This window comes from Mastomys coucha, unplaced genomic scaffold, assembly GCF_008632895.1.
Source record: "Mastomys coucha isolate ucsf_1 unplaced genomic scaffold, UCSF_Mcou_1 pScaffold23, whole genome shotgun sequence".
Lineage (NCBI taxonomy): Eukaryota > Metazoa > Chordata > Mammalia > Rodentia > Muridae > Mastomys > Mastomys coucha.
Window position 1 is genome coordinate 116,662,378 of NW_022196906.1, and position 10,269 is coordinate 116,672,646.

At 45.2% G+C, this 10,269-nt stretch overlaps 1 pseudogene; it reads right to left on the minus strand.

The window, feature by feature from the left end:
• Nucleotides 1–305: 305 nt before the first annotated feature.
• On the minus strand, nt 306–5,951 carry LOC116073726 (annotated as a pseudogene).
• Nucleotides 5,952–10,269: the final 4,318 nt, after the last annotated feature.

Below are 10,269 nucleotides of genomic sequence, written 5' to 3' on the forward strand. Positions count from 1 at the left end.
CTCCTACTTCTTCCTCTGACCAAAGGAAGCACCAGCATTCAAACTTCCACCATAGCATGTCAGGCTCTCTATGCTAAGCTTAGAGAAGCAAATGTAGGCCTTACTATTCATATGTGTGTGTGTGTGTGTGTGTGTGTGTGTGTGTGTGTATACGCAATCACGGGCACATTCATGGGTGTGCACACATCTGTATCTGCACATGAAGACCAGAGATCAATCTTGGCTATCTTTCTCAATCATCCTCCACCTTACTATTTTTTAAGTTGCCCCCAGGTTTATCGAAAACATTACAGAAAAGGATAGACTCAAATGTCTCCTAATGGTGTTTTGAAATTCATCCCAACTGTAGGATGTATGACCTGCAGGTTGGAGAGACTGCCAAAGTCCAGAAGTTTTAGCAGTTCCTTGGTGTTAAGATCTGCTCTCATGATCCAGGGCTGACACCTCAAGAATGTAATCCTCTCTCCTCTCTCTCCAGCATCTTGATACCTCTCAGAAGACCTTTGTGTATCCACTTCATCAGACGAATGACTTAGCCTGCTCTCTTACTGAAGAGTTTCTTGCTGGCGACAATGGCCATCTCCTCACACACGTGTGTGTTAGTGTGGAAGTCACTAACTACTCATGCATGTGTAGAACTTCTCCATGATGATCAGGGCCACCTTCTTCAAAGACTTGGTGCAAACTTGGCCCTTGCTGAAGGATTTGGGTTAAAAAATCCACCTTATTTTTTGAGACTCAGTTTCTCAGTGAATCTCACTGCTCATTTCACCAACTTGGCTAGCCTATTGGGCCAGAAGCCCCAAGAATCATCTCTGTTCTGGGCTAAGGAGTGGCATTCTTTGTTGCTTCTTTGGGGACCCATCAGCCTTCAATGTGGAAGGCTGGGGAAGGCCATGAAACAGGAGGATGTAGAAGACATCAACTAAGAGCCCCAGAAACATCACACTCCCTGTTCTGAGAGGGTCTATAACTGATAGCTATGTCCTGATGAGCCAGGAGTACCTTCTTGTCTGTGATACCCCACCCCACCCCCCGCAGCAGCCTCACTGTAGACTGGGTGCCAGTGAGGCTGAGAGTAATTGTAAATCCAGAATCTTAATGAATAATGTGAAATTTGAGCCTGCATGACTTCAGGATTTTCCTTCCAAGGTTTTCTTCCTCAGGTCCTCAGCTAGTTCTTGTTGCAAATGCAGTTCTTTCTCCTTCTTACATCATCCCCTCTTCATTTCTCCATCTGCCCCGCAGGAGTGCTGCCTGAACAAACCCTCCACGTTCAGCTCTCCTGGAGCCACCTTGAGTGGCAAGCTCAGCCCTGTCTGAGATCCTCCCTGTCCCACTCATCATGGGAGAGACTTCTTCCATCCTCCCAGATCAGGCAGCTGTTGGAGCCTTGTGGGAACTTCACCACAGCCCTGCTTCTTCTTGACCATATTTGCTTCCACAGCTGTCATAAGCACTGAACTAAGCACCCATGCTGGCCTGCTGCCCAGAGAAGCCCATTAGCAGCAGCAGAGCAGAGTACTCAGTCTGGGGTGGTAGATGCCAGAAGAAGGCTGTGAACAGGCAGCCCTTGAAGTTTCTAGAAGCACAAATGAGCAGGAAATTGAATGTTGAAGGGGGGAGCTCAGTTCTGTGGTAGCTGCCCTTAACCCTGAGGAGACACGAAGCAGGGACCCCAAGGGCATCAAATCCTGTGAGAAGAGCTGGTTCTAGAATCTTTAGATAGTCTGGCCCTCACCATCTAAACCTCTCCGGGTCTTGAGCTCTTCCAGATGTCTGATTAAGATGACATTAATAAAGAATTGGGAAAGGGTGATTCAAGAGCTATCATGGAGAAGCAGGCATGTGCTGAAGCTCCTGCCGCTGAAGGAGCCCCGTGCCTTTGGAGATTTCAGCACATTATTCTCCCTCTTGAGGGACACAGACAACAGCCCAAAGAACATCAGCACTCCACTCAGGGCCTTCCCAGTGCAGCACAGGAGACGCCTCGTCACTGAGCAGGGCCTGCGTCCAGTTCTTCAGGGAGTCTGCCAGAGGGCAGAGTGATACCAGAAGCTTCTGCTGAGCTGAGACTTAGTGTGCATGAAGGCCAAGGATGGTGTCCCCTGAGCACTTGTGGTCGCCCTTATGAAGGCGTTGGCTCTGCTTTGTGCTGTCATTCATTGTTTCACTGAGGAAAAAAAGAAAAAGGAAAAAGCTTATTCAGCAGTTCTTTGGAAGGGCTTTGCTATTAGAAGCCAGAAGAAAATGGCAAGCTAGAGAGTCTAGTAATACCCATACTCCCTCCCTCCCCTGCTCTGCGTGCGTGTGTGTGTGTGTGTGTGTGTGTGTGTGTGTGTGTTCTCACATGTGTGTCTTGTCATGTAGCCCTAACTGGTTTGATCTGGTATTCTTCCTGTCTCTGCCTCCCTAGTGATAAGCATGGGCCACCATACCTAGCTGCTTGTAGGGGTGGCTGCTGCTCCTCCTGCCTTTCTTATTCCTGCTCCTCCTTCTCTGTGTGTATTGTGTGTACATACATGTGTGTGTATGTGTATGCACATACATGTGCACAAACCTTGAGTGTCTTCCCTCAGGACACTGTCTCACTGTTTCTTGAGACAGCATCTCTCACTGGTCTGGAACTCACCAATTCAGCTAGGCTGGTTGGCTAGTGAGCCAGGAGCCCACTATCTCTGCTTTTCAAGTTGTGGGACTGCAGGCATACCTACCACTTCCGACTTTTTAACATTAGTCCTGAGGATCAAACTCAGGTCCTCATCCTTACAAGGCAGGTGCTTTAGTGGCTGAGCCATCTCCCCAGCCCTCTTCCTCAACTTCTCAAAGTTGCCTAAGATCAGAACTCAAGGAATGCAGCACAGCAGCGGAGACAGCCCAGTAGGACAATGGGAACGCTGACTGGGAGGCCACAACCACAGAGCAGCTCAAGTGCATGCAAGGAGGCTTTTATTAAACATAGTTGGGGCCCCTCCCTGACAGATACCAGTCGAGCCCCTGTTTCTGTCAATCCAGAGATAGTCCAAGGCTTATCCGGGAGAAGAAGTGGACTTTGCACAAGACAGCAAAGGTGGATGACTGCTCAGAGGCAGGCACAACATCCATGGAAACTTCAGCTCTGTCTCTCTGGCACAGAGCCAAGCAGAATGGGTTTTTCAGTTCCATCTTCCCCTTCCAAGTTAAAAATCAATTTAACAGCATCACGGAAAGGGAAAGGGGCTTTTTCTGACTCAAAAAAAATGAGTCAGAACTTCTCACAGCAAAGTTAGTAGCTGGAGAAGCACCTGGCAAACTAGGTATTGGGTTTGACCACAGCAGGTTCCCACTGCCGACAGGAAGACATCAAAGAGGACCATGCAGATAAAAAGCAAACTGACACGGTTGGCCATCACTGCACCACTGATTCCCAGTCACGGATCCTCCCCGTTGTGGAGGAAGCCTTTGGATGGGAACCAAGCGGTGCAACGTGTTGACCTTCCTTCACTGAAGGGTCAGCTCTACACTGCATGCCCACAGGGCCATGTGTTCCTGCTGGGTGGGCACGTGCTGGCCTCTCTTGTGGCTGTGTTATGCTTGGCACACAGAGGATAGCAGAGAGCTGCCGGCAGATGGATGAAGAGGAGTAACCCCCTCTAAGATTTCTTCAGCCGGCCCTCACCAGTGACTCAGGGGACTTGTTTCTCAAGGCAATTTGATTTGGGGATGGACTTTCTAGACACCTACATCCAAGAAAGCACCAAAGTACCAAAGGCTAGCAGAAAGTCAAAACCGGAAGGGGGAATCCCAAGCAATTCGAATAACCGCTCATGGATGACAGGACAGGGACAGCACTGAGCAGGGAAGGGACCAGTAACACAGTTTTGTAAAATTTAATAAAATGTGTAATTGACCCTTATTAGATTTATTTGTGTTACAAAAGAAAAGCTGTTTGCTAATGAGCAAAGCTTTACTCTCCAAATTTCAGATCATAAATTCATTTTCCCCCTTCCTTGCTTGTTTGGCAAGTTCTTTAATGGCTTGGTTAAAATGACTATTAATCCTAAATTAAATATCCTTGGTAATGAATCCCCAAGAGCCAAGAAAAGTGACCCTGCTCCCACTTCATCTCCTCCATGGTACACTGTTATTTTCTCCCTCTAGTACTATCGTGAGCTAGATTAAAGCAGGGGAAATGTCCTCTTGGTTAGAGGACATCATGAGATCATCACAGTGAAAAGCCATCACTGCCCAGCTCAGTGGTGAACTCCCCATTAAAAAGTATGTTTTAAAATGAAATAGAACTTGTTTGTGCTATCCGGCTACCTCATCTATAAGATATGGTGATAACTAGTTCATAAGCTGTGGGGTTGATGGGAGTCCAGTTCTTAAACCAGCTCCACAGCCACATTGAGTATCGCCTTCTAGTCATTGCTCGCCATATACCATCCCAGGCCACTCAGATAGCTACACTAGCATGCCCTCAAACAACATTTTTAAAGAAGTCTCAGCAATATTCAATTTGAATGGGCTCCAAGAAGTACTTTTCCATGAACAAACACACATTTTCTTTTCTGAACAAAACCAAGATTTAAAAATTGTGTGTATATGTGTGTGAGTGTGTGTAAATGTGTGAGCATGTATTAATGTGTGTGAGTGTGTAAATGTCTGTTTGTATGTGAGTGTGTGTTTGTATGTGAATATGTAAGTGTGTGGGTGTGTGTGAGTATGTGAGTGTGTGTAAGTGTGTGAGAGTGTGTGTGAATGTGTGAGAGTGTGTATTTGTATGTGAGTGTGTATGTATTATAAGTGTGTATGAGTGTATAAGTATGTGAGTGTGTGAGTATATAAGTGTGTGTGCGTGTGTTGAGTGTGTGTGAATGTGTGTGTGAGTGTGTGAGAGTGTGTATTTGTATGCGAGTGTGTAAGAGTGTGAAAGTGTGTGTATGAGTGTGTTGAGTGAGTGTGTGTGTTTGTGTGTGTGTGTGATCATGAAACTAGGATGGAGGTTGTAAGAGGGGAGAGGGAGCTCTCTTCAGGGCTGAGGAACTAGGGTAGAAAACACACAAGCCAAACAAGCAGAGAGGGACACCTGATGGAAGGAAGAAAAACAGCCAGGGTAGGAGAAGGGGTGGGAAGGAACTGAGAATGAACTGTGTATAATAATATTCTATATGTGTGGAATGTCAGGATGGAACTATTGCTTTTTATGCTAATGTCAAGAAATTAATAAAAGTAATACCACATTTTGATGGTAGCTTTTCATACTTGATAACTGACACCTCCCCCAACCCCCAACCCCCAACTCCATCAGCTTCTTTTTGTTTAAAACACAAGCAACCATGGTTTGCTGTGTCAAGCCATAGCCAGCTGGCCAGGCATGCAAGGGGTAGTCCTGCATCCTGTCCTACCTCTCACAAGTGACAGGGGAACCATGTAGAAAGAACACAGCAGCCATTCTGGGCTCTATTTAAGAGTTCCATCTTCTCGGCAGTGGCAGTCACAAACCACACAGAACTGAAGGAGGCTATTTCATTTCCACCACAGGACTGTGGCCATGGCCTCCATCTCCTGACGTGAGCCTGACTTAAGTTTTAGCTGTCACTCACAGTGCATGCGTGCACATCCAGGGAGAGCACATTCCCTTTCTGCTTGTTCAGTTGATGAGCCCACCCCTTAACCTCACCTTGGATAACCCTCAGCCTGACTCTTGCCTCATTAATAGCCTTTCAGGTTCTCTATCTAACTAAGTCCTATTCTTCTTGCAGAATTCTCAAGTTGTTTCAATACAGGACCAAAACTATGGGTAAAAAGTAAGAGAAGAGAGAGCCTGAGAGGAGGAGGCTGGGATTTCTGGGCGGATTCACTGTGAGCTGGAAATGTATGCGCTTGGGTTCCAGTAAAATCTGTGTCACTCACCCGGCAATCTCCAGGGTTGAACTGGAGAGCCACCCTGCAGCCGTCACCTTGGCCATGAAATGGGCAATTTTTATATTTGTCCAGCTCTGTGTGTTCTTGCAGCTACACTAACCCTCAGTTCAGAGAAACCCAAGAGGAATGGTTTAATCAAATAATGTTTTATTTTCCTCATGTGACCAAGAGTCTAAATTCATGCACTAGGGCGAGCTGTATAAGTGCCTAAAAACTACCAGGAACCAAAGCCTGCAACATCTTGAGCTTCTGTAGATGATACAGATGCAATCCATGCTTTTACCCATTTTTGTTTTTGTTTTTGTTTTTAAGACAGGATGTCCGCCAGGCAGTGGTGGCACACGCCTTTAATCCCAGCACTTGGGAGGCAGAGGCAGGCGGATTTCTGAGTTCGAGGCAAGCCTGGTCACAGAGTGAGTTCCAGAATAGCCAGGGCTACACAGAGAAACCCTGTCTCGAAAAACCAAAAAAACAAAACAAAACAAAATAAACAAACAAACAAAGACAGGGTCTCATTCTGCAACCCTGTCTTGGAACTTGCTATGTAAACCAGGCTGGACTTGAATTCATAGAGATCCTCCTGTCCCACAATGTCTAGCTTTTACCTTTAAGAAAAAAAAATCGTAAGGTAACGTTTTAAGCTTGCTTATCAGTGGTAGAGCAGTTGCAGACCTCTGATGAACTAAAGGGAGAGAAACCCTTGGAGATGTAAATGAAGCCCAGAAAAAAACTAAGAAGTGAAAAGCTGGTGAGTTCACAGAGAACCCTGCCTGCTTTAAAAGACTCACCAGGAATGAAGCATCATTCTGGGGATGGTGGGTAGGGAGGTGGGACCTCCTGAGGAATGAGCTGAAAAAATCAGTCATTGAAGGATGTGCCTTTGTCACAGCACTGGTCAAAACAGGAAGGACTTTACCTCCCTGATAGCGGGTCAACTCTTCACAAAATACCAGGAATTACTGAAAAAAAAATTTTTTTCCCTAAAGAGTTAATGGCACATTGTTAAACAGGAAAAGATCTATAAAATATACTATGAATAATCCATTTTTTTTTTATTTTTAAAATATTTGTAAAATGAGAACTTCAGCTGTATTCTCTACATGTTAGAAGAGACTAGAGGTGAGTGTATAGGAGCTGGGGAGACAGCCTGAAGTTCAGCACTGACTGCTCTGAGGAGGACCAGCTGGAAGCACTCACGTGGAGGCTCACATTCAGATGCAGCTCCAGCTTGAGGAGACCCAACGCCCTCTTCTGGCCTCTGTGGGTAATGTATGCAAGTGGTGCACACACACACACACACACACACACACACACACACACACACACACAAAATAAAAATAAATACTTAAAAACAAAACAACTAGAAGGATATATATATATATATACACACACATATATACATATATATGTGTATATACATATATACATATACACATATATGTATATGTATATATACATATATGTGTATATATATACATGTATATATAGGTACATATATATACATGTATATATTTCCCTTATTTGTTTCTGATGATAAACATACTATAAGAAATTATAGGGGCCAGTGAGATGGCTCAGCAGGCATAGGTGCTTGCTGCCAAGGCTGACAACCTGAGTTTAATCCCCAGAACACACAGTAGAAGAGGAGAACTGACATGGACAAATTGCCCTCTGATCTCCACATGCTAGCCATGATCTCCACGTGTTAGCCATGATCTCCACATGTTAGCCATGACACACATGCCCCTCACACAGATGCACACAAATAAACAAATGCAATTTTAAAAAGATAAATTACAAAGCCACCTTAACAAAAATATTTTTAAATAAACATACTTCTAACATATGCTTTTACATGAGAGCCACTTGGATGGCTTTTCTGTGTTTCTACAATTCCCTCGACTATGAAGAGAGGTGTTTTGGGAACATTCTCTTCAGCCAGGGAGCTGATTTTGAGGAAACAAAGCTTAGTGTCTGCCTTTGCCAAACATGCTTTCCTTTTAGTACACAATGAGCCATTTTTGTACATAAGATCATACTTTTTATAAAGAATTTTAAAAGGAAAATAAATTTTCTTAGTTTTGTTTTTTCACGGCACTGTGCAAAATCGGCTTTCGGGACTGCATGCCATGTGTTTGTATTGCAGCGCTTGTTTGTGTGTCCCCAAACTTCGTCGTGGGAATCCTGACCCCACAGGAATGGTTCTAAGAGGTGACGGAGCACTTGTGAGCAAAGCCTTCGTGAGTGGTGTCCGCTATGAGATTCTGGTGAGCCTTCTTTGCAGCCTGCACCTGGACAAGGCTCTTCCCTACCTATGCTGGCACACAGATGGGGGTGGGGGGCTTTTAGCCTCCAGAACTAAGAAATAAGTTCCTGCTGTTTATAAGCCTCTTAGCTTCAGTGTTCGTTATAGCAACTCAAACTCACTAACACACACTAAAATTTACATATTGCAGCAGCAAAACTAAGTCCTTAGACCCCAGATGACAGAGGCTCCAAAGGCTGTCACTGGCACATGGTTAGCATATGTAACCAGGGCAGCTTTTCCCAGAAAGGTCCTGACAACAGCCTCAAGTTTCCAGAATATCAGAAAATCATTGCTGACGGCACAGGCCAACACCCAGCTGGGAATTTGCACACATCGTCTAGCTTATGCTGCTATCCAGTTCCACTTTGCTGCATGCTGCTCTGCAAATTCAAGGCTGGAAGACTGTAAACTAAAGCTGTTTCCCCAAGAACAAGCTCTCTGTTACTCCTGCCAGTGGAGACTGGGTGAAGATCAGATCGAGCTTGGGGGAGGCAGATGATGATTTAGCTCTGCATGGTGACAGCGGTGCAGCCATGTCTGTTGCAGTCCCAGCCCTGACTAGGGATGCTCTTCTGCAGCATCTTCAGAAACAGTACCAAGTGCCCACCACACGCTCATCATTGGCACCTCCTCTTAGAGCTTTCCCAGTGCTTTGTGATTCCTTCTTTGAAATTTCTCTATAAAAACACCCAAGTTCCTACTTTCTTTTCTTTTAAAAGGTTATTAGTATGTTTAAAAACTGTATTGTTACTTTGTGTTACGTACACACATGTATGTGTGCATGTTGTGTGTGTGCATGCATGTGTGTGTTTGTGTGTGTTCCTGTGATGTGTATGCCTGTGTTTGAGTGTGCATGTATATATGTGTACCTAGGTGTATATGTGCATGTGCACATGTGTGTGTCTGTGTCACAATGTCCATGTGGAGATCATAGGGCAGTTTTTTGGGTTTTTGTTTTGTTTTGTTGTTTTGTTTTTTTACAGTTTATTCTCTCCTACAGTGGATGCTGAGAATAAAATCCAGGTCATTTGGCTTTCATGCCCTTGCTTTATCCACTGAGCCATCTTGCCCCCCACACCCTCAGTCCAGGATGGGACCATGAGTGGTATACCATGACTCACACAACCACCTTTAGGGTATTTCTATCCCAACATTCTGGAAACTGACACTTCCATCCTAACACCCTTACGAAAAGCTGGAAACCCAAGCTGGAGAATATGCCACCTTCTCTCTGCTTCAAGTGGTTACTGCCATTAAAATGGTGCAAAACCAACCCATGGTGCACAAGGGCCTGGGAGCCATGAGAGTGTCTTAGAAGGGAAAGGAAGGGCTTTTGGAAAATAATGTAAGGTTGAAGAGTTTGAAGCATGAAAATGAGAAGTGAGGGCATACCCATGGATCACCGAAAGACCTGGCACCAGGCAAGCAACTTCGCCATCTCAGCCTGAAATTCCTATTGCAGGGGCATATTAAAAACACTACCATCCATAAATACGTACAACTACTGTTGTGTCAATTAAATTTCTTAAATTAATAATAAAAACCACCAAAGGTCAATTTACATTTAAGATATATAAAACTGAAGGAGTAACCCAACCTGCAGCACATAGGCTCTTCACTGACTTCTGGGGAAAACAGCAGACTAGACAGAGGCACTGGAAGGAGCTACTTTCTCTCCTACAAAGGAGACAGTGTGGGCCTCCTCAATTCTGTGGGACAGAAGCAATGACAAGCCTGGAAGACTGGGGATGCCCAGTGGGCAAGGTGCAGGCTATGAGGACAAAGAGACCAGTTTGATCTTGAAAACCCACAAACAAAGGCTGGCACCCTGGTGTCTTTTGTGATCTTTACACCAAGGAAGCAGAGACTAAGTAGCCAGGCTTCAGTGAGAGTTCCTGTCTCAAAAAACAAGCGGATGGTGCCTGAGGTTGATGGCTGCCTCCAGAGGAGTATGCATACACAGGTACTCACACAACCCCACACATGCACACAAAAACCAAGGAGGGAAGGAGGGAAGGAGCAAGGGAGGGAGGGAGGAAAGAAACTGGGATGAG